Here is a 26,251-nt window from a genome sequence, read left to right as displayed (position 1 = left end):
AATCTACATTCTACCTCCACCTTTTCCTGCCACATTTGCACCCAAGTATCTAAAACTATCCACTTCCTCCAGTTGCTCTCCCTTAATGCTCACTTCCAGATTACTGCCACTTTCACCCCTTGTACATCTCATCACCTTATTTTTACCCACATTTATCTTCAGCTTTCTTCTATTACACACTCTCCCAAACTCTGTCACCAAATTCCTCAATCCCTCCTCCGATCCTGCTACAAGCGCAGTGTCGTCCGCAAACAACAGCTGGCTCACCTCCCACTTTTCTCCATTTTCCTTAACCATCTCCAGTCCCTGACCACTACCCTTGCATTCACCTCTCACACCACCCCATCCATGTGTAAGTTGAACAGCCAGGGTGACATAACGCATCCTTGACGAAGTCCCACCTTTACCTCAAACCACTCACTCTCTCCATTTCTATTCCTGACACAAGCTCTACTACTCTCATAAAAACTCTTGACAGCTCCCAGAAGCTTTCCTCCTATCCTGTATATCCGCATAACCTCCCATAGTGCCTTTCTGTCTACCCTGTCGTCAGCCTTTTCCAGATCCATAAAGGCCCAGAAAACATCCTTCCCCTTTCCTATAGCTTTCTCACATATCTGTCTTATCACAAAGATCTGATCTACACAACCTCTACCTGTCCTAAACCCACACTGTTCCTCACCAATTACTCCCTCTCTTCCTCTCCTAATCCTCTCAATCAAGATCCTCCCATAAGCCTTCCCAACTACACTTAACAAGCTAATCCCTCTGAAACTACTACATTCACACTTGTCCCCCTTTTCCCTTGTAAAGTGGAACTATACAAGCACTCCTCCAGTCCTCTGGCACTCTACCTTCTCTCCAGCAAACATTAAACAACCTCACCAGCCAGTCCACCATCACTATACCTCCTTTTTTAAGACATTCTGCATGGCATCCATCCATACCAGGTGCCTTACCTGCTTTCATCACCTTAACTGCTGCCTTCACTTCATCCTTCCTTATTTCTCCTCCATTTTCCTCACTCATCACTCTCATTTTCTTAGCATTTCCCACTGCAGCTATCTTTCCCTCCCTATCCTCCTTCACATTAAGCAACTCCATAAAATATTCTGCCCATCTTCCACTTACTGCCTTCTCCTCCATTATCATCTCTCCATCTGCACCTTTTACCTTTTCTTCTCTACTTGATTCGCCTCCTCTTCTTCTCTTAATTTCTTTCCAAAACATCTTTTTATTATTTTCAAAATTTTCTGTCATACTCTTACCCCATTTTACATCTGCTCTCCTCTTTGCCTCCTTTACCTTTTTCTTTACTTCTCTTTTCTTTTCCCTGTACGTCTCATATGACTCCCTCGTCCTATTTTGTAACCGATCTGTGTAAGCTCGCTTCTTCTCTTCTACAACCTTCTTCATTTCCTCATCCCACCATTCACTACCCTTCCTTCTATTTCCTCCTGTCCTTCTTGTTCCACACACCATCTTTGCACACTTTGTGCCTCCCTCCTTGAACCATACCCTTTCCTCCTCCACACCTACCTCTACTCTATCCTTCACTCCCTCCCACTCCTCCTTCAGCTTCCTCTTGTACTCCTCCTTTTCCTCTTCGTTTAAAGAGTTCACTCTAAGCACCTCCCTACCTTTTTTCCCTTTCCTCTTCCTCCATCTGTCCTCCACTCTCAACTTACCTTCCACCAGAAAATTATCTGATATTTCCCCACCCTCTCCCCTTAGCACATGTACATCCCTAACTCTTCCTATCATAATCCTATTTACCACTACATAGTCCATTAAAGCTCTATCTACCACCTTTCCCTCCACCACCCTCTCCCATGTGTACTTATGCTTGACTCTCTTCCAAAACACTGTATTTGCTATCATCAACTCTCTTTCTAGACACATTTCCACCATCAACTCTCCACTACGATTCTTTCCTGGAACTCCACATTTCCCAACCACTCCATCAATTGGCTCCTTTCCTACCCTAGCATTAAGGTCTCCCAGTATTATTACATTTACACTTCTCCCTAAACCCTCTATGCACTCATTTAAATCTATCCAAAAGGTCTCCCTTTCTTCTACATTCTTCTCACTGCCAGGCCCATATGCACTTACAAAAACCCACATCTCCTTTCCCAGTTTCACCTTCATCCACATTATCCTTGAGGAAACCTCCTTCCACTCCACTACACATTTACCTATCTCTTCACTTACTAGTATAGCCACCCCTTCCCTCCCTCGCCCTCTCTTCACTCCTGATAACCTCCCACTTACACTCCCAAACTTACAATGGCCCTTCCCTTTCAGCTTATTTTCACTCAAAGCCAACACATCCATCTTTCTTCTCACAAATATACTACCTATCTCTTCCCTTTTACTCTCATCTGTACCACATCCACGCACATTAAACTAATATAACTAATAATAAATGAAAATCAGACAGACAAATGATAACAAAACAAAAACAAATAATATAAAATAAATTATAATCATTACAGCATCTTACTTATGTATTTATCCAAATGATTCTTAAAGCTTCGAACTGAACTACATTGCACTACCTGTGCAGGAAGTTTATTCCATTCATTCACTACACGGTTGGCAAAGTTGTTTCTACCTTCTTCCAAATTGAATCTATTTCTGGACAGTTTGAGACCATTGTTTCTTGTCTGATTCTCATTCAATGTGAAAATTTTGTCACTTTTGATGTTGTCAATTCCTTTTAAAATCTTAAAGACCTGTATCAAGTCACCTCTGAGTCTACGCTTTTTTAGGGAAAACAGATTCATGTGTTTTAGTCGATTTTCGTATGATCTATTTTTGATATTTGGAATCAGTTTTGTGGCTCGCCGTTGTACTTTTTCCAGTCTGTCAATGTCTTTAATGAGATTCGGTGACCATACGGAAACAGCATATTCCAAATGTGGACGAACTAACGATTTATATAGTTTGTTAATGAGTGATGGACTTTTGAAATCAAAAGATCGCGCAATCAGTCCCAGAATCTTATTTGCTTTCTCAGAGGCTGAAATACACTGCTTGGATGATTTGAGGTCGTTACTGATAATTACGCCGAGATCTTTTTCACTATCCACTTTTGTTAACGAATTTCCAAATAACTTGTGATCGTATTTACTGTTATTTTTACCTATGTGCATTACCTTGCATTTACTTGTGTTAAATTTCATTAGCCACTTTTCAGACCATTGCTGTAATTTATCTAAATCTTCTTGAATATCTAATTGGTTTGAGTGATCATTTGCCACTCTGCACAGTTTTGTATCATCAGCAAATTTGGAAACCGTAGATTTTAGTCCATGGTCTATATCATTTATATATACTATGAATACAAGTGGCCCAAGAATGGAACCCTGAGGAACTCCACTTGCAACACTTTTCCATCCAGAAGTTTTTCCATTTAAAACAATTCTCTGTTTTCGACTATTCAACCAATTACTAGTCCAACCTAATAGGCTACCACTTATTCCATGTGAAGCTAATTTAGTAAGTAGTCTTTCGTGTGGAACGGTATCAAAAGCTTTTGCAAAGTCTAGATATATTAAATCTATATTGTTTCTTTTGTCATAATTCGAGATAACTGTGTTGTAGAATTCGAGTAAGTTAGTCACCCAAGAATGTTTCCATCTGAAACCATGCTGGCTATCATTTATCAAACGGTTACTTTCTAAATGATGTTCGATAACATCTCTGATGATAGTTTCCATTATTTTTCCTACGATTGAAGTCAAACTTATAGGCCTATAGTTATTTGGTTTCTTATTGTCACCTTTTTTGAATATGTAACGTTAGCTAGCTTCCATTCTCTTGGGACATCTCCGGATATGATGGATTTCTTGAAAATAATTTCTAATGGAACAACAATCTCATTTTTCATTTCCTTTAAGATTCTTGGATGCCAACTGTCAGGCCCTGGTGTTTTATTAACTTTGAGTTTGTCTATACACCTTTTAATTGTTTCTTTTGTTATATTTACCGTAGTGAGTAAGTTTACCCCAGACTTTTCACAGGTTTCAGTTTGGAATTCACTTTGAGTTGTTTCGTTTATGAATACCGAGCTAAAATAATTGTTTAAGATATTACACATTCCTTCATTTGAATATTCAAGTTGACCGTCAGCAGATAATAGTGGACCAATGTGATTCCTAACAACCTTTTTATCTCTAATGTAACTATAGAATTCTTTGGGATTCTCTTTGGATTTATCAGCGATGTTCATTTCATATTGTCGTTTTCTTTTTCTTATTGTCTTTTTTAAATCTCTCTGTATTGATACATAACTTTCAGTCATTAGATGCACCCGAGCACTTATATTTCTTATAAGCCTGTCTCTTTTTAGCAATACTTTTTTCAGTTTCTTTGTCGAGCCACTTTGGGCTAGCCTGATTTGGGGGACGTCTGTCCTTAAAAGGAATGTAAGTTTGAATCATCTTAGTGAGCGTATTTTGAAATATTTCCCACATCTGATCTACAGGTCTTTCGTTTAATTTTGCCTCCCAATCTGTAAGCTGAAGCTCCTGACGTAGTCCTATGAACTGAGCTTTACTGAAATTGGGTATTTTAGAAACACAAGTATCTATTCTAAAATTGTTTAGGAGTTTGAAACTAAGTTGTGATCGCTATTTGCAACAGATTCACCGACTTCTACATCAGTTACCATGCTTTCGCGGCTAGTGATCAAAAGATCGAGTAAGTTTCCATATCTTGTGGGCTCTTTTACATGCTGAATTAAGTAATTGTCACCAAGAAAATCAATCAAGCGACTACCTATATGGCCATGTTCAAGGGTCATCCAATCAATGTCAGTAAAATTGAAATCACCCATTATCAATAAATCCCGGTTGCAGAAACTAGACAGTTCTTGAAATAACAGTTTGTCGTCTGCTAATGATAACGTCTTTGGCCTATATATTACACCTATATCCATTTTTTGTCCATTTGTTTGGGCTAACTCAACCCACAAACTATCATATGCATCCTGTTTCACTTTCTCTAAAACACAAGCATGAACATTGTTTTTAACGTACAATAGAACACCCCCACCTTTCTTGTGGTTTCTATCCTGAAGAAAGTGTTTAAATCCCGCAATATTAAATTCAGCTTCGAACTCTGTTATTCCTATCATATCAAGATTTTCGCTTTTGACATATGCCTGTATTTCTTGAAATTTGTTCCTAACACTACGAGCATTAAAGTACATGGTTTTAAGAAACTCGTGATTATTTCTTTTTGACACATTTTGAGTTTCAATATCATGTCTTATATTATCATTTTGTTTTTATTTATACCTTGCTCTATATTATTATACAAGAGTAGCAGAGCATGTGTCAGGATTAGAAATGGAGAGAGTGAGTGGTTTGAGGTAAAGGTGAGACTTAATCAGGGATGTTTTATATCGCCCTTGCTGTTCAACTTATACATGGATGGGGTGATGCGAGAGGTAAATGCAAGGGTGGTGGGTCAGGGATTGAAGATGGTTAAAGAAAATGGAGAAAAGTGGGAGGTGAACTAGCTGTTGTTTGCGGACAACACTGCGCTTGTAGCAGGATCAGAGGAGGGATTGAGGAAGTTAGTGACAGAGTTTGGGAGTGTGTGAAAGAAGGAAACTGAAAATAAATATGGGTAAAAGTAAGGTGATGAGATGTACAAGGGGTGAAAGTGGCAGTAGACTGGAAGTGAGCATTAAGGGAGAGTGACTGGAGGAAGTGAATTGTTTTAGGTACTTGGATGCAAATGTGGCAGGAAAGGGAGGAGTGGCAGTGGGGGTAGAATGTAGATTGAGAGAAGTGAGTTAGTGCCTTGGTGGATTAAAGCATAATGAGAAATAGACATTTGGGAATGGATGCTAAGAGGAGACTGTATGAAGGAGTGATTGTGCCGACAGCACTGTATGGGGTAGAAACATGGAACATAAGAAAGGAGGAGAGAAGAAGTTTGAATGTGTTTGAGATGAGGTGTCTGAGAAGTATGATAAGGGTTACTAGGCTTGATAGAGTGAGAAATGAGGAGGTGAGGAGGAGAATGTGGGTGGTAAGGGAGTTGGGAGATCAGGTGGATGAAAGAATGTTGGGATGGTTTGGACACATGGAAAGAATGAGTGAAGAAAGACTAGTAAAAGAGGTGTGGAAGGCAGAAGTGGAGGGAGTGAACATGAGGGAGCTTCCTAAGATGAGATGGATGGATGGGGTAAAAGGGGCTTTGGAGAAAAGGGGAATGTCTGTGGAGGAAGGACGGGAGAAGACAGAAGACAGGGATGAATGGAGAATGGTTGTATATGGATGATGTTGTGATGCATGAGGTGCAATGGGTGGAGGATGGGGGGTGAGGTAGTATGTGTAAGAAAAATTTGACACAGCCTGAAGGGATTTCTCCCTGTCTTCTCCTTTTCCGCATGTGGGGACGGAGAGGGGGGTCGCCGATTTTATGAAGCAGCCTTGCTGTGGATGTGCTGTGTCTTGTGACACTGCTTCTGACCCAGGGCAGTGGACAAGATGCAGGGATGACCCGTCATCCAGGAGGTGCTAAGATAAGAGGGAAGGTAGAGGGGAGTGGAGTGTATTAGGGATGGAATAGGTGGGAGTGGTTTTTATGCCTTTGTGTTTTTGGCTACCTCCCTTGTATGGAAGAAAAAGCCTTAGTATATGTATGTATATATATATATGTCTAAAAAGAAAAAAAATACGTTGATGTACAACCACTCCTCGTTTAACGACAATTGGGACCAGCGTTGCCGTCGTTAACCGAATTGGTCGTTAAGCGAAAGTGTATACATATATGTACATGTACTGTATGTACAATGTCCAGCAATACATGTATCTTTATTTTCGTGTATTTTCCCTCTTTTATACAGTACATTAAAGCATTATTTACTGTTTTTATAGTACAAAAAGCCCTCAAATAACGCGGTGGTTAGGTTCCTGAAATTACTGTGTATGACCAAATCCGCATATGCTGACATTCCATATTAAATACTAGGATATTTTTTTAAGTTCGACCATGGGCACAATATAGCAATAGAAAATTGATTATTAATTTTGTAAATTAAAATGTATCAACGTAATATGCAATTTTGTGGGCGGAAATGAAAATAAAAAATACCTTGCTACAAGCAAATATGCTAATGAACGAAGTCGGACTTTCTGACTGGTAGAAAGATGAGAGTAGTGCTCAGAGAAAAATATTCAGATTGGAAAGAGGTGATCAGTGGAGTACCGCAAGGATCTGTGCTGGCACCAATAATGTTTGCTATCTATATGAATGACATGGACGAGGACGTGAACTGCTACATGAGCTTCTTTGCCGATGACGCCAAACTGCTAAGGAAAATAGAAACTGATGAGGACTGTGAAGCACTGCAAGAAGACCTAAATAGGGTATGGAACTGGAGTCAGAAATGGGAAGTGGACTTTAATACCAAGAAGTGTAGCATAATGGAGTTTGGAAAAAGCAAAAACAGAATATCAGGAAAATATACAATTGGAACCAAAGAAGTAAAGAAAGTAGGATCCGAAAAAGATTTGGGAGTAATTATCACGAACGACTTGTCCTATGATATACAGATTAACAAAATTGTCGGGGAGACTTACAACTTGCTAAGATAAATAAAAGTGGCGTTTACATACTTGGACGAAGACATGATAAAAAAAATATTGGTTACATTGATAAGGCCTAGATTAGAGTATGCGGCGACATTGTGGTCCCCCAGTACCAAAAAGAATATAAAGAAAATAGAAAGAATCCAAAGAGCAGCTACAAAAATGGCACCTGCACTTGCAAACCTATCATACGAGGAGAGATTGGCTAAACTGGAGTTACCGACACTGGAGCAAAGAAGAGAGAGAGGTGACCTATTGACCATCTACAGAATCATGAGAGGCACAGAGGTACTCGATAGAGAGAACTTACTTAACTGGGACAAAAGAAACACAAGGGGACATGGAAAGAAAATAAAAAAACATAGCTATAGAAGAGAACTGAAGAAAAACAGTTTTCCTCATAGAGTTTTGGACACTTGGAACAAACTGGACAATGAAATAGTATGTGCAAAAACCATTCATGAGTTTAAAAACAAACTAGACACTGCAAGATACAAAGGCGGGACATCACGAGCATAGCTCCCCTTCCCGCAAAATACAACTAGGTAAATACAACTAGGTAAAATAGGATCGGGACACCATCTTGTTGTCTGTCAATTGACGGCCTCGGTACTTCCGACAGTACCTCGCCAGGTATATTTTCTTGAAGGAATGTTATGGAGCGGAGATACATGCATTCCTTCAAGCTGCAAGAACTTCGTATACCCCGCAAGCTGAGAGAGTGGTTGAAAAGCCCGACAACTTCTCTCACGACAACGACAACGAGGATGAGCTGGATTACATTTAATTTGCAGGTAATGATTTATTAAACACAGATTAGGATAGGTTAGTGTAGTTTAGATTAGACGAATTTATCATCCTTTCATTTCTAAGACGTCGGCATCTATCATAACAAACATGGCGTACCATTCGTCTGACACGACTTCGTTACTTACGAAATATGTTTTAGCACCTTTTTTTCACTCACAAAATTGCATATTACGTTGATACATTATAATTTACAAAATTAATAATTAATTTTCTATTGCTATATTGTGCCCATGGTTGAAACTAAAAATTTACCAATACCAGTACAGGTAAACGTCGACTTACGATGGCCGCGACTTACGATTGTTCGACTTTACGATGACGACGACGACGACATGATAATTTAACCCCTTCCATACGGTGCCGCACACGTAGGCGTCATGAGGAGCAAGTGGATTCGCGACGCTGCCATATCGGCGTCTTGATTATATTTATTGTAGTCGCCCCTGTGTTTTTACACTCTCAAATGTGCCCTAAATCCCATTCTCTGTGGTTTTCAAAATTCGCGGGTGAAAGAGAGAACGATCGATATAAGCGGTGACTATATTTTATGATGCGAGTATTATTACGTCACGTCGTACGGCTGGCATTGGCTGCTGCCCGCGAGATTTAAGTCCCGTACTGAAAATACATATTATAGTGTTTGAATATGGTAAAAAGGATAAAAATAATTAAATAAACTACTGTACATGTTTAATAGGCTATATTCAGTATCTCTGGTGGTTAATATACAGGTAGGCTAGGTACAGTGACCACGGAACAGAGTGGGGATCGACTTACGATGAGATCGTCTTACGATGGCTCTATCGAAACCTAATGCCATCGTAAGTCGACGTTTACCTGTATATACTGTACCCCAGGTAGTTTTTGCAGCTTGCAGGATGGTAATGTAGACCTAAGCTTCAGAACACTTTACCTCACAGCTAATATCCACCGTACAAGTTCATTTATAACATCATACAAATTTGCCTCAGCCAACTTATCATACACAACATCGTAACTTCGGGAGATTTACGTTAAACGAATATTGGTCTGTCATAAAGCCCATCGTTACTCCGCGTTGTCGTTAAACAAGGAGTGGTTGTATTATCACTTACAAAATCAATATATAATTTTCTAATGCTATATCGCACAGGTATGCATTTCTAAAAAAAAATGCTGATGATCATAATCATCTTATATTTCTTCTGCCAGGACTGAGTGATGGAAACTTCTTTTTTATATTCAGATTCTTCACATTATATAGAAACGTATAACTTGTAACAGCATGCCATAGCACCCCTAAATTCTTGTCATAGCTCCCTTGGAGGCCATGGCCCCCAGGTTGAGAATCATTGTCTTAAACAAATATAGGTAAGCGCACATCTGCAAGTGGCGCCACCATCACAGACATAATGTTTACGCTGCCATTTCTTACGACCTTTTAGACTGGCATACCTTGAGTTCTAAAGGGAATTGACAACATCAAAAGTGACAAAATTTTCACACTGAATGAGAATCAGACAAGAAACAATGGTCTCAAACTGTCCGGAAATAGATTCAATTTGGAAGTAGGTAGACACAACTTTGCCAACTGTGTAGTTAATGAATGGAATAAACTTCCTGCACAGGTAGTGCAATGTAGTTCAGTTCGAAGCTTTAAGAATCAATTAGATAAACACCTAAGCAAGATGCTGTAATGATTATAATTTATTTTATATTATTTGTTTTTGTTTTGTTATCAATTGTCTGATTTTCATTTATTATTAGTTTTATGTCAATTTATTATTATTTACTATTTACCTGTTTGTTTTTTATTTAACTATACCTATTTATTTGTTTTTTATTTGTTATTTACATTATTATAGTTTTTATTTATTAATTCATTATTATTATGATTTTGTTTTGCATCCGACCTAGATATGGACCAAAAGGTCTCCTGCCGGCATGCTCCACCTTTGTAATCCTTTGTTTGAACTCTGTTAGCATTCAACTCATACTTGGGAAATTCAAAATATCTTCCTGTTCTAGAAGTTTAGATGTAGTTCTTTGATAATTGACAGATTTTCACTGATTTAAATGTAAATTTAGATACTTGCAGCAGCAATTTAATTTTTTTAGTGGAAATTTAAAAGGAAGAAAGCAAAATATGAACCTAGATCATATGGGTCAATCAAAATTGCGGCAGTAAAATTCCATACGTGATGCTGATGCTTCCCGTGGATTTGGATGTACAGTCTTAATCGTTGCCAAAGCAACACGATCGGTGTTAGTAAGAAAAGCATAAAAGGAGGGTCCTACATTGTTTTTGACATGCTCAGGTGATTTGTTGACCCATAAAACTCTCATATGCTAAGTTGCATTTAAATTGGACCATCGGTTTGGATTTTATGGATTATTTTAACAACTTAATCACTGTCATGGAAATGCAAATTTGGGTAAAATTTTAGTGCACATCTATGCAATATAGCAATAGAAAATTAATTATTAATTTTGTAAATTATAATAGATCAATGTAATATGCAATTTTCTAGGCAGAAATAAATAACAAAAATTTGCTAAAACCTGTTTTCTAACGAACTATGTCGCGGTGGTTGAACAATATGCCAAGTGTGTTTTGATAGGTACTGAGGTCGAAGAAATGAAAGGATGATAAATTAGTCTATTCTAACCTAACCTAACTTAACCTACTTATTTTTTCATGAAATAGCAGTTGCCGACAAGACTGAGGAGTTAAACACCATATGAGGACAAAGCCTTTATTTGTACGACATTTCGCTTATTACAGCTTTTTCAAGTACAAGTTGCTTGAGATTAAATAAGGGGAAAGGAGGGAACGGGGAGAGAAAAGAAGTACGGGGAAGGAAATTGGAAGTAGTGTGCCAGACCAGCAGGACGATAAAAGACATCACGAAGACGAGAACATACAACAACCAAGCACCGGGCACTAAAGCCGGTGTTTATCGTATTCCATGCTCGGGATGTGATAAAGTTTACATTGGAGAAATGTCACGCGACCTGAATACACGACTGGAAGAGTGCAGAGGTGCTGATATGAGAACTAGACAAAATCTGCAGGAAATGTTTGGAAGCAGCGATCATTCAAGGAACGAACACTATTGAACAAAATAGGGGCATGTTCAACATCTCACCCCACATAATTCCCCTAATACCCATGGCCAGTAAAAATTTAAACCACCCTTTGTGAGCATTTTGCCCGTGGACGTTTGTGCAGCATTCTCAACCTTTCCCAGTATTCAATCCCCCTTCTCCTCCTCCTCCTCTTCCTTCCCCCCTACTTCTTTTCTCTACCCGTTCCCTCCTTTCCCCTTATTTAACCCCTTGAGTACTGGATGTGTTTTGTGACACCTGCGTGTCACGGCTGAGTGCACCCGCCAGGAACCGAGCGTGCTCCCCGTGACACGCATGTGTCACAGTTATAAGCTGTGTGTATTGAGGGCTCTCAAGGCCTCGGTTTCTGGGTTATTTCTACCCACGTGGTGGCAAGTGTCTGTGTTTACAAACATAAGGCTCCAACCATTCGTGGGATGGCTTGAAACATTTGTTTACGTAAGGCTGACGGGTCGGTAACGAAGAGGTTAATCTCAAGCATATGTATCTCAACTTGTACTTGAAAAAGCTGTAATAAGCAAAACATCGTACAAATAAAGGCTCTGTCCTCATATGGTGTTTAACTCGTTAACCTACTTAACCTAACTAACCTACATAACCTAACCAATGTTTAGTTATTTGGTACCTCAAGTTCTAAAGATCATCCGGGTCGCCATCGTCGTCACAGATGCTGATGGCCTGATTATTATTGTACCTCAGGCAATTAACAGACGACGGTTGAACCCCGTGTTCTCTCATAAAGTTCAAGGAAGCCCTATTGTCTTTGTAACAGCGCTTATTAATGTCACTTAGAGTTGGAGAACACCCAGTCCACAATGTACTTACCTAGTTGTATTATACGGGAAGGAAGCTATGCTCATGGTGACCCTTCTTTGTATCTCTCAGCATCAAGTTTTTCTTAAAATCTTGAACAATGTTTGCACACACTGTTTCTTTGTCCAATTTGTTCCAAGTATCTATCACTCTGTGTGGGAAGCTGTCTTTTTTCAGATCTTTTCTGTAATTATCTTTTTTTATTTCTTTTGGACTGTCCTCTCATTTTTCCATTGTCCCATTTCGATAAGTCATTCTTATCCAAGATTTCCATTCCTTTCATTATTTTATAGTTAGCAAGTCTCCTCTTTCCCTTCTTTGTTCCAGAGTTGGTCATTCTAATTTGGACCGCATTTGCTCATATGTCATTTCGGTAAGAGTTGGTGCTAGTTTTGTTGTTGCTCTTGGTATTCTTTCTAATTTTTTTATATTCTATTTGGTACTGGGTGTCGTCTGATAGTGACTTGGCATGGCATCTGTACTATATCCCAACGGTTTCATTCATTAGTAAATTTGCTTATAGCAAGGTTTCTGCTTTTTATTTTCACAGAGAAAATCGCATATTATGTTTATGTATTATAATTTACAAAATTAATATCTAATTTTCTAATGCTATTTCGCATAGGTGTGCACAATTAAAATAATATCCAAATTTGGTACGTTGCAGATGTCCCACATCGTTTTTGACATGCCCATGTGACTTGTTGACTCATAAAACCAGTGTATTCCTAATTTTGTTAAAATTCGGTCCTACTAAATAATGCCCAGCAATGCCCGGTAGCAACCGGCAGTTTCGTATGGTGCCTGGGCGTTGTGTAAGCCTATTTTTTCAGTTCCAATGGTTCATATCATATGAATGATTCATCTACTAGTAAATTCACAAAAGAAATCATTGAATTTAGTAGGAGAAACAACACACAAAACAGAAAATCCTTTACTGAATTTAGTGCCTGGACCGTGGCGGTGCCGCCATCTTTGTTTATGTCCGGTCGTTGGAAAATGTGGAATGGCTACATTACAAGCGGTTGGAATGTTGGGAAGGTTAGGTTAGGCCTACGACCAGACATAAACAAAGATGGTGGCACCGCCACGGTCCGGGCGCTAAATTCAGCAAAGGATTTTCTACTTTGTGTGTCGTTTCTCCTGCTAAATTCAGAAATTTTTTTCATGAATTCACTAGTAGACGAATCATTCATATGATATAAACCATTGGAACTGAAAAAAAAAAAAACACAACGCCCGGGCAGCATAGGAAATCGCCGGTTGCTGCCGGGCATTAATTAGTACGACCCTTAAAATTGGAAGTGGCTTAGAGTTTATGTGTACCATATTTCTTTACCAAAATCTTTATAAATTACCACCCTTCTCACCTTTTGTTATATTAAAGCCTAGCAAAAAAATCCAGAATAGAAAAAAAAAATTGTATCTCCCTTATTTATTTTACAAGCTATTTAAAAAATTAAAAAGTATTTCGTTTCAAATTAAATGGTCTTTCATATTCAACAAGAATTTATGGGTTAAACCAAATTTGAAACTTTTGTGCTCATACCTAACAAACACCATAAAATTGACCAAATTCACACCATCGATGTTTGATACAGTGTAATCAGAAATTCTAATAAGCCTTTGATGCTGTAATTATCAATCTTATTTTGATATACTTTTACTCTTTATGTCTGTCCACCATCTGTACACATCATGATCCTCTCTATGACTGGTACAAATTACCACTGTCCAAAGAATATTAACGGTCAATTTATAGTTTCACCCAACCATAGAATTTGATATGTGGCTTATGTGTTTCTGGTGAGAAATGTTGTGATATGAATGATGGTGTATATCATTTCTGTCGCAAATGCGTACTTTTGAAGTAATTAAGTATTGAAGTTATGCACTTATGCCTACATCTCCCGAACGATCTGGGGGGACGTGTGGGAAATCGGGGTTTTTGGGTGGGGGAGACTATTAAACGGAGTAATGCATGTTGCTAAACAGGTGTAAAATGAAGAAGACTAAAGAAACCCACAAAAAACAAAAATATCAGTCAATTTATAGTTTCACCCAACCATAGAATTTGATATGTGGCTTATGTGTTTCTGGTGAGAAATGTGATATGAACGATGGTGTATATCATTTCCGTCGCAAATGCTTACTTTTGAAGTAATTAAGTAGTGAAGTTATGCACTTATGCCTGAAACTATAAATTGTCCATATTAACTCAAAACCTCTTCAAAAGTTTACGCTATACTCTACCTAGTACGCTCACTGGTTTTGTCATCATACCATGATTATTGTCAGGAATAGATTACGGCTGTAAGCCCAGTTTTGTGAGGTGCAGCAGTGTCATCAAAGCGTCAGCAATCTTATTCACTAGGTACGTGCGAAAACAAACGCGGCGCTACGATCGCGCTGGTAATGTTTACATCACCATATTTTGCGACCCGTTGGATTTTGTTTGGCTTAGTTTGAATGCTTCGAGCGTTCAGCGTATGCGCAGGATATTCAAATTATCTTGTTATTGTGCAAGTGTATGCCTGATTCTTCAAAAGCAAATAAATATTCACCGATTCAAATGCAAATTTGGTTATCAACCTCGGCAAGTTGCATGTCAATTGGGGCAGTGGTTTGGATTTTATTGATTATTTCTAAATTGACAACAGTTGCCATGACAACATGATAGGTGTTAGTAAGAATGGTATGAGAAGAAGGTCCTGCAATGTTAATGCTCAGGTGATTTATTGACATATAAATTTTATGGGTCAATAAATCACCTGAGCATGTCATTAACATTGCAGGACCTTCTTCTTATACCATTCTTACTAACACCTATCATGTTGCCATGGCAACTGTTGTCAATTTAGAAATAATCAATAAAATCCAAACCACTGGCCCAATTGACATGCAACAAGGCATGTGAAGGTTTTTGGGTCAACAAATCACCAAGTGTATAATACACAACGATCTTAAGCTGCTCATAACCGGGAGAAAATAGATTAAAAAACAATTTTCTTACATTAAAATAATATTTTATTGATGACTTACCTTAATATTTTTACTTGAAAAACTAATTTGCCGAGGTTGATAACCAAATTTGCGTTTGAATCAGTGAATATTTGTTTGCTTTTGAAGAATTGGCCTTTATGATAAAACCTTCACATGCCAAGTTGCATGTCAATTGGGCCAGCAGTTTGGATTTTATAGATTATTTCTAAATTGACAACAGTTGCCATGGCAACATGATAGGTGTTAGTAAGAATGGTATAAGATGAAGGTCCTGCAATGTTAATGACATGCTCAGGTGATTTGTTGACCCATAAAATCTTCACATGCCAAGTTGTATGTCAATTGGGCCAGCGGTTTGGATTTTATTATTTCTAAATTGACAACAGTTGCCATGGCAACATGATAAGTGTTAGTAAGAATGGTACAAGAAGGTCCTGCAATGTTAATGACATGCTCAGGTGATTTGTTAACCCATAAAACCTTCACATACCAAGTTACATGTCAATTGGGCCAGCAGTTTGGATTTTATAGATTATTTCTAAATTGACAACAGTTGTCATGGCAACATGATAGGCGTTAGTAAGAATGGTATAAGAAGGTCCAGCAATGTTAATGACATGCTCAGGTGATTTGTTGACCCATAAAACCTTCACATGCCAAGTTGCATGTCAATTGGGCCAGCGGTTTGGATTTTATTATTTCTAAATTGACAACAGTTGCCATGGCAACATGATAGGTGTTAGTAAGAATGGTATAAGAAGAAGGTCCTGCAATGTTAATGACATGCTCAGGTGATTTGTTAACCCATAAAACCTTCACATGCCAAGTTGCATGTCAATTGGGCCTGCGGTTTGGATTTTATAGATTATTTCTAAATTGACAACAGTTGCCATGGCAACATGATAGGTGTTAGTAAGAATGGTACAAGAAGAAGGCCCAGCAAGGTGATTTGTTGACCCATAAAACCTTCACATGCCAAGTTGCATGTCAATTGGGCCAGCAGTTTGGATTTTATTGATTATTTCTTAATTGACAACAGTTGCCATGGCAACATGATAGGTGTTAGTAAGAATGGTATAAGAAGAAGGTCCTGCAATGCTGTTGACATACTCAGGTGATTTGTTAACCCATAAAACCTTTACTTGCCCAGTTGCATGTCAATTGGGCCAGTGGTTTGGATTTCATTGATGATAATCTGAAAATTTACAACTTCATGGTTGCCATGAAAAGGCAAATATGGTATGATGGAAATGTCTCACATCGACAATTGTTTTTGACATGCTCATGTGATTTGTTGATCCTTAAAATAGGTAGGTCAAACACCACCAGAGGCGCCACCGTCGATGACGAGCACAATAGCGCGTCATTTTATGCGCACGCCATTCAAACGGCCAAATTTACATACCGCGGGAAATTTAATTAATAAAAATGTTGTGTGAGTGTATTTACTACGATCGTAGTAAATTTCAAACATTCACATCATCAGTTACATGTCGGTCAATAAAAACATAAGATAAACATGGCGGCCTGCATTCAGCAGTAGATCGAAAATTGGTATATGTTTCAACGTAAAAAATGAGCTAACAAATTTATCGTGCGGGCAACTGACCATAATTAACCAAAACTACTAGTATCGCGGATTATTCTAATACCAAAATAAAGGCAGCGTGTTACGGTAGAGCTGAGAAATCGGTGGTTTTAATTAGTTTTTTTTTTCTATCTGGTCGGATTATCGGATAACAACATCAACATCCATCCCGCCATCTTATCTATCACTGGTGGTATGGACCAAACTTCACTCTATTAAGTTTCTTACTATTATGTTATTAGTGTAATAGACTTATAGTTGAATTATTTGAAATATTTCCTTTAAAATGTGTGATTTTCATGTAATTTGATCAAAGAGAAGTTACGTTTTCATCCTCCGTAATATTACGGACCACAGCTACGATTCGTCCTGCCCGCTAGCTATGATCACTGGTGGTATGGATCAAACTACACTATTAAGTTTGTTACTATTGGGTTATTAGTGTAATAGCTTGCATATGATTGAATTATTCAAACTATTTTCTTTAAAATGTGTGATTTTCATGTAATTTGACGGTATTCGTAGCTGTGGTGGGTAATTTTGCAGAGGATAAAAACATAATTCTATGATCAAATTACATGGAAATCACACATCTTACAGAAAATAGATCAAATAATGCAACCATATGCTAATTTCTTATATAAAATTGTGCCCGTCAGTAAAAACCGTCATTGTTTACGTTTGATCGGCGATTAGTCAGACCGCACGTTTCGGCCCGATTTCCTCGGACAAAATAGGCCCGATTTAATTCCATTCAAAATGCAATATCTCGAGAACTAGGACAGCTAGATTGATAATTCAAATTGTATTATACTCATAGCGACTTTTTGCATCCCATGAGAACTACTTCAGCTCAAATATCAGGAATTCCATTTCCATATTGACCTAGCTACTTAAAACCCAAGTTTACCGAATTTCAATAAAAATTGGACCAGTGGTTTAGCGTTAATGTATATTTCTTTACCGGAATCTTTACAAATTACCACCCTTAATTCTAACATTTTGTTATGGTAAAGCCTAGCCAATAATGCGGGCTAAAAAATAATTTAAATAATCGTATCTCCCTTATTTTTCAAGTTATTTAAAAAAATTGAAAAAAAATTTGTTTCTAATAAAGTTGTCTTTCATATGCAACAATAAGTTAAGGGTTAAATTTTTTAGAAAATGTTGTGCCCGTACCTATGATTCACTAGATGAATGAACAGGTCTGACATATGAGTCACTCCACCGTACACCATAACAATGTGGCAATAAGTTTGTTTACAAACAAATTTCGTTCACGTTCTCATGTAAAATCACAAAGCATGAACTTTACAAAGAAAACATTATGATTATAATAAAGCAAACAATTTGTCGGGAATAAATCCCGACGCATTTTTTTGAGTAAATAAGCTATTTTACACCTGTAGTTACGACCTCAGTTAATTTAGTGAATTGATAGCTGTACAATTAGGGTTATGATTGAAATATGTGGTGGTGAGAGAAACTGCGTGCATAAGTGAAACACAGTACTGGCAAGATATTCAATGTTTATTTCTCCAAACCAGCCACGACCTACCGGTACAAGAGGTTAACGCCAACTGCTTCAGGGGTAGGCTGGCCCTGGGCATATGGTATGGCCAAGGACTACTATTATACACGTCAGTTGGAACTTTTATCACAGAAACAGTTTTCCATGAATGATTATTGTTTTGCTCTTGAATCATACCCCTAGTGTAGTTATGAACAGCTCAGAGACTTTTTGGTGCTGCCAAGCAAACGCAAGCTGCAGTACATCACTTCATCTATTGACAAGGATCAGATGATGAGGGAAACATTTGCCAAAGTGAAGACAATGCAGCAGAAGAATGTATTTCTCTTGGTAGATTGTGATCAAAAGTACTTACTTGTGCGTCGATGACGACGGTTCTTCGGTTGCTCCTGGGTGGGTCCTTGCCTTCCTTTGTAACACACACTCCACTGCGCCTAGTCTAAATCTAGCCTAATTCCCTACCTCCTAACCATTAATACTAGCCTAACCGATCCTCCTTCGTGTATACTTCCCTTACACTCACATTCACCCCACCACCCACGCGCGGTCCTTCCCAGGCACTGGGGCACCCACGCCGACGCGAGGGCACTCCCCCCGCTTTTGGGAAGGGGGATACCAGCGCTCGTGCCCTTTGACCCCCTCCCCCCCAAAGGAGGGGGAGGGGGTGCCAGCCGTCCGTCCCCGTCCGCGCCATATACACTCACGCTCACACCACATAGATGAAGTACAGATTCGGCCAACTGTTGGATTTTCTGGTGGGATTCTGACGTAGGGTGGCCAGACGTCCTCCTTTAGGGAGGACAGCCCTCCTTTTGAGCACTTTGTCCCCCATCCAGAGCAACCTCACGCCGGACGTGCATCTGTCCTCCTTTCTTGGGGTGTGACAAAAATAAATTAACAAACAAATAGATAAATGAGTAAAGAATAAATAAATAAATAATCCTAGGTATACAATGATGCCGTACAATTAAATTATGTGGGAGTACCCAGGCCAAGGTCAACGTCGGAACTCGGCAGCCGTAGACAGGAACTGCACAGGACCAATGTTGTGAACGTGTGATTGCATGATTCACATTTCATACATTGGGCTGCAGTCCTGATGTGGCCACGGTGCAGTGTGGTTTGGCAATTAATTTATGAGGTTAAGGAGTCTGAAAATGCCGAAAAGAAAGAGGGCAGAAATGCAAAAAAAACAAAAAAAAATAAACCTCCAGGCAATCAATGTGAGGATACAACTAGGTTTTGTTTGTGTTGTAACTTGGTAAGAGATACAGGTATTTGTTTTTTGTCGGTTTCATTAGAAGTGAAAAATATTCACTTTCATTTATATATATATATATATATATATATATATATATATATATATATATTACTGTATATTATAATCGTCGATATGCAGTGTCCTTTTTGAAAATTTGGAAATGGCCACCCTAGTTCTGAGTGGCATAGCAGTGAACAAGCCAGACTGCAAAGCCGCTTCTATGTTATGTATTATGATGAAGTCGCTGCACAGAGGACCTATTATTATGATTTCTGTGACACCCGTCCACAAGCTCATAGCAGCATACCAGCTTGAGCGTGTGAAGGAGGCGGCAGCTGCTGTTGAGAGGGCAGGTGGGCGTGTCATCGGGTCTATCACAGACAACTACGTGATAAACCAGCAGTACTGTTTAAGCTGTTTGATTTTCCGGGTGATTGCCGTGCCACAGCCAAGCATCCTCTTGACAAAGAGCGTGTTTTGTTTCTCTTTTTTGACACAGTGCATCTTCTGAAGTGCATCCGCAACAACTGGATCAGTGAGAAGTGCCAGAAGATCAGTCTTGACAAAATAAAACAACAGCATCATTTGCTGACGTCGAGGAACTGTACGAGTCAGAGAAAGGCAGTATTTTGAAGAGTACTCCCCTCATTAAATTTGCTGTCAACCCCTCACGACTTCAACTACAAAATGTGCAGCATGTCTTGAAGGTTGTGGCTTCATTGAAGCTCAGAGGATGTCATGACACTGCTAAGTTCATCCAAATCATCCTCAACTGGTGGGATTTAGTGAATGTATCTGGGAAGGAGCAAGATCAGCGCATGAACGATCCATACCGAGCTGTTCAGGATCCCCAGTCAACCAGCCTGCAGACTTTCCTGTTGATTTTCCAAGAGGCTTCTTCAGGACATGGAGCAAATCGAATCAAGTGTTTCACCCATGTGTAAGAGGCCGGTAGATGGAAGTATAGATGAAAGTAGAAAAGAAAGTAGATGGAGAACGAATGCTAATTCAGGGTCAGTTGTTATGAAAACAACGGCCGACAGGTGACAAGGATAGCTGAGTCAGACTCGCTCCTTGTATATGTAACAAATGCTGAGTGTCACCTGGTGGATGCAATATTATTTTGACTGTTGTATTTGTAAGCGGACAAGCCATTTTTGTTGCGACGTAATGCTTACGTGGTGGTATCGTTTAGAAGAGTATAACAGCCTCTCTGATTGGAGAAAAAGGTGGAGGAGGAGAAAAATTATTGGCGCAGAGAGGAAAAGTCACGCCCTTAAGGTGTGACACTTGTTTGAGAAGTAAAAGACTATTGGATGAATGAAAGAGTGATGTCAGAACGAAGGAACGAAGGTGACTTGACGTAATGTAGAGGGTTCCGTGTGGGACTCTCGGGGTGTACTGAACGAGACCAAGAAGCATCTTTAAACTACACCCTATTGTATTCACCCTCAAGAAGGAACAAGGCAAGGAGCCTTAAGGGGGGCCACCCCGGTGAATTTTTCACGAATATTTTTAAAATTTCACTTTTCACTTTTATCGGTTCAAGATGTCAGTCCTACCCTAAACTATCACTTGAAGTTTTTTCTAAAAAAATATTTTTTCCCCCCTCAGATGCCATTTTTAAATGACCCGGGGTGTTGCGTCATAGCCTGACGCGTGCGCTAGAAAATAAGGTATCATTCAATGCTTATAACTATGTAGAACTATCATTAAAATAATTTTTCCTTTATATAAATTTCGACAAATGGCATCTCTTCCCCGCATGCGTGTGGTATTCCTAGCTACTCACGTCCAGTACATACGGAGACATTACAGACAACGCAACGCTGCGTTCCTGTAATATTTCTTTTATATTCGTCTTGCAAGATGAATTACAAACGTAAGCTTACGTTATCGAGGATATCCAACTTCAAAATGAGTAAAGGGCATCAAGACTCTTCAGATCAAGGAGAAATTAGCGAAGAAATTAGCAGAGATGAAGGGGAGAGCGTGTTATCGCCGTCCGGCTTATCACCTCCTCCTCCGCCACCACTCCCACCCACGCCACAACAACAGTCACCCCCCATTTCTCTTCATTCTCCACTAAGTCAACAATATATACACAATCATATGTGAAATTTTCATGCCAATCAGATGAATACACATGGCAGGAAAAGGAAAAAAAAAAAACTTTAGAAGCCGATATCTCGAAATGTTTTTTTTTTAACTTCAAATATTTTCACAAAATCAGTAAAAACTCTGATCAATTTATGTTAGGTATCAATTTATACTTCAACAAAAATAGAATTTTTTGTTGTAATTAGATTTTTCAATTTGTGAAAAAAAAAAAAAAAAAAAAACGGGATTCAGGAGACCTATTTTTTTTTTTCGAAAAAATAATTCTTCAAAGACAAAAAAAAAAAAAAAAAAAAAATTGAAAAACAAATCCAAAAAAATGTAGGTATATGAACAAAGTTTCTATGATATTTTTTTCAAAGCAATTAAATGAAAAATGAATCTTGTGAAAATAAAAAAAAATAAAAACACGTTTTTTTTTGTAGCCGCTACCATTCATCAAAATTTCATGAAATTTACAGAATAGCATTTCTTTACACCAACAAACAACATATTAAAATTGCAAAGCAATTGGATGAACCAGAAGCGAGATATGAGCCCAAGGAGTTTTCGGGGGTGGCCCCCCCCTTAAGAACTAATTGCTAGAACATACCTAGAGAGAATGAAAACGCTCCGAGAGGAGTCGGGGGCGACAGTGGCGGCAGCTCGGGACGAACTCCCTCCGAAGAGAATACAAGACTGGTGCGTGAAGTGGTGCAAAATAAGTCTACGGGAGTACAGCAACTACAACCGCAACCACAATCAAGCGTGTGTTGGTTTCAAGGGACGACAAGACGAGGAACGAGGGGTCTACAACACTACGAGCAACTACTACTACTACTAGTGGAACAAAACGATCTTCAGGGTGATAATCTACAAGACGATCTTCAAGGCAGAGAGTGACGAGGCTGATGAACGACGAGGCTGACGAACGACAAGGCTGACGAGGGACGTCGAGGTAACCTACGTAAGCAACACTACGTGGAAGCAGTAAAGCCAAATCAAGGTATGACAAATTCAAGCGTGTTGAGGCAAATAGCAAATACATATGGGGTCAACGAATTCCTTAATTTGATAGACACTCTTATTGTGAGTAGAAACACTACTGATGAAAAAATAATAGAAATTTTAAAAGAGAATATAGACACGGAGAATGGGAGGGCTAGGTTTATCATTGATTTCCAACAAATGGAAGAAATCAACCAATATGGAGTTTATAAGAAAACTTTCATCAAACATTTTATGTCCAAATGTGACCAGGATCCTATCAGGTCTTTTGTAAAAATTATCAAAAAAGTGAGAACAAGTGAAACAGACACAGAATACTTAGCTAGATTAGATAGATGGTCAAAAGACATGAATTCTATCTTGAAAGATTCAGACTGGATAGAAGGATCTAGAGACAAAATGAAAATTTCTCAGGTAACAAAATTGATCACATTTGGATTGTCAGCCAAAAATTCTGATGACTTAACGGCAGAAAAGCTGTACAAAGATCTTAAGTCAAATATAAGTTTAGGAGAAGTAGATTATCTTCTTCAAGGGTACAGTGAGACCAGAATGATAAACCCATATGTAATGACCGTGGGCCAACATAGGAACTCTAGAGAGTTGAGAAAAGCTGAAGTAGGACATAGACGGAATGTTAGAAGTCCATCCAGGGATGCTAGAATCCTCTGTTTTGATTGTAATACATGGGGACACAAAGCACAAGACTGTTTTTATGGAATTATTTGTAGAAATTGTAAATATGAAGGACACAGCGAGTATCAATGTAGGAACCCACCATTCTGTATGTATAATAATAAGATAGGCCATAGAACTTATGAATGTAGAAAATTTCGGATACACCCAGAGCTAAGAGGAAAACCCCCAGATACAGAATACATCAATATTTTAGAACTCCCGATAGACGGTATTGTGTTAAATATGGGAATACAAGAAAGATGAAAGAAACTGACAAACTGATAATTACTATTGGAAGAACTTCTGTAGGACCTCTCATTGCTGGTAGAGTGTTCAATAAGCATATTCAAATATTTATTGATACAGGGTCTGTAGTTAATGTAATTACCAGTAAAGTTTTAAACTAGTTGAAACCAGGAGTAAAAATATTGAAACCAATCCGTTACTCATTGCAAGGAGTAACTGGAAATCAGTTAAAAACATTAGGTAAGGTTGAACTAGAAGTTATATACAAATAAACATTTGCGCATTCCAGTGATAGTGGTAGAAGAATCTGTTTTTCCAGGAGATTTATTGATAGGATTTGCAACTATGAGAAAAGAAAACATGGTAATATGTCCTGCTGACTTAGGGATTTTAGTGAAGTCACAGTTAATCACATTTTTTAATCAACCAGACTTAAGACCAGTGACAGGAATCAATGCATCCCTAGATAACATTTCTATCTTAGATAACGAGGCCGAGCGGCCCAGACCAATAGAAAGTAAAGCAACTTGTGAACCCAACTCAGATATTCAGGAAATCCTAGAAATTACTAAATTATCAACTACTGAAACTTTGCAAATTTTAAATGGTGGTGTAATAAAGTCGACGTTATTGCACCCCAAATCAATTAACAAGGTGGAAGTGTATTTGAAAGGAGTCAATGTAGACTCTGAAATAATTACAGTCCCAGAATCAATTAGATTAAAAGGTTTGAAGTGGGACTCAGGGATTTATAAGTCAAATAAGAGCAGAGTAAAAGTACTAGTAATCAACACTATGAATAAGGATATAGTTTTACGGAAAGGTACACAAATAGGATGTTTTCAGGTGTGTACAAAACCCATTAAAATTTTAAATGAGAATAGCGAGGAGTTAGAATTACAAATTTTACCAATCTGTTCAGTTCAAGAAGGAATAGATTTAAGAAATAAATACAAATGTCTATTAGAAACAACTAATTGCCCTGAGTTGGATGAAAGTTTACTTGCTTTGCTTGTGAAGCACAATAAAGCAATTGCTTTGCCGGGGGACGCCTTAGGCAAAACAACTGTTTTAAAACATCATATTAAATTAAAACCAGGAACACAGCCTATTTACATACCCGCCTATAGAGTTCCTCCCTCTAAATTAGCAATAGTAGATAAACTGATCACTGAAATGTTATCACAGGATATTATTAAACATAGTAAAAGTGAGTGGAATTTTCCTTTGATTTTGGTGCCAAAGTCAGATGGTACTATGCGCCCAGTTATTGATTATAGGGAATTGAATAAGCACACCATCCGTGACAGGCTACCATTACCCATTATAGGTGATATTTTGAGAAGTTTGGGAATTGAGAATAGATATTTTAGCACAATAGATATCAAATCAGCTTTTTAGCAAATAGAGTTGAATGAAGACTCAAGAGAGTTCACAGCATTTTCTACTCCAATGGGACATTATGAGTTCAAGAGAATGCCATTTGGGTTATGTAATAGTCCATTAACTTACATGAGATTAATGAATACTATTCTAGATGGACTGTTTGGAAACACTGCCAGTGTATTTCTAGATGACATTTTAATAGTTTCTCAGACTGCAGTGGAGCACTTTAAGAAATTAGATTTGATATTCTCAAGACTAGGAGAAGCAGGATTGAAAGTAAAACTGGAAAAATGTAAGTTCTTGCAAGACAGTGTTATTTATTTAGGACATAAGATGGACAGACATGGACTTAGTACAGTGAATTCAAAGGTTGACGCTGTCAGGAATTTTCCGGTTCCGACCAATGTAGACAAGGTTAGGAGCTTTTTGGGATTGACAGGATATTATAGAAAATTTATTCAACGATATGCTGACATTGCTAATCCACTAAGTTCTTTGTTGAGGAAGGACTCAAAGTTCACATGGGGACCTGCACAGCAGCAAGCTTTTGACAAGTTGAAAGATAAACTCACGAGTTCACCCATTCTAATATTTTCGGACTATGAAAAAGAATTTATTCTTTGTACTGATGCATCTGACATAGAATTAGGAGGCATACTGATGCAAGAGAGAAATGGACCTTTGAAACCAATTGCTTACACATCAAGACTTTGTAATAGTGCGGAGAGAAACTACTCTATAACAGAAAGAGAAACTTTAGCAGTAATTTATTCTTTAGAAAGTTTTAGGGATATGATACTAGGATATCCAATCAGAGTTTGGACTGATCATACAGCTATTCAGAACTTATTTAAGCATAAGAATTTAAGGGACAGACTTGCTAGAGGGTAACAGAAATCATTGGTCGGGACGACCAACGGTAGCTGCCGAGCCCTGTAAGAGGCTGGTAGATGGAAGTATAGATGAAAGTAGAAAAGAAAGTAGATGGAGAGGTAGATGGAGAACGAATGCTAATCCAGGGTCAGTTGTTATGAAAACAACGGCCGACAGGCGACAAGGATAGCTGAGTCAGACTCGCCCCTTGTATATGTAACAAATGCTGAGTGTCA

At 38.4% G+C, this 26,251-nt stretch overlaps 1 protein-coding gene across 6 annotated transcripts in view; it reads right to left on the bottom strand.

The window, feature by feature from the left end:
* The window catches only part of LOC143022159 (uncharacterized), a 242,939-nt gene extending 223,627 nt beyond the window's left edge, over positions 1 to 19,312 (bottom strand). The window contains exon 1 of one of the 6 annotated variants that reach the window (XM_076180232.1): positions 18,822 to 19,312. The gene's annotated coding sequence lies outside the window, so the exon portion shown is untranslated. Of the gene's footprint in view, positions 1 to 12,356; positions 12,812 to 18,114; positions 18,186 to 18,821 lie in introns of those variants that run through there. The other 5 variants (XM_076180229.1, XM_076180227.1, XM_076180233.1 and 2 more) reach the window with 5 other exon arrangements.
* Between the last annotated feature and the right edge of the window lie 6,939 nt (positions 19,313 to 26,251).

This window comes from Oratosquilla oratoria, chromosome 44, assembly GCF_046742065.1.
Source record: "Oratosquilla oratoria isolate Oo_2021 chromosome 44, ASM4674206v1, whole genome shotgun sequence".
NCBI lineage: Eukaryota > Metazoa > Arthropoda > Malacostraca > Stomatopoda > Squillidae > Oratosquilla > Oratosquilla oratoria.
Note: the sequence above shows the minus strand (reverse complement) of the source record. Positions and strands in the feature narration are given on the sequence as shown.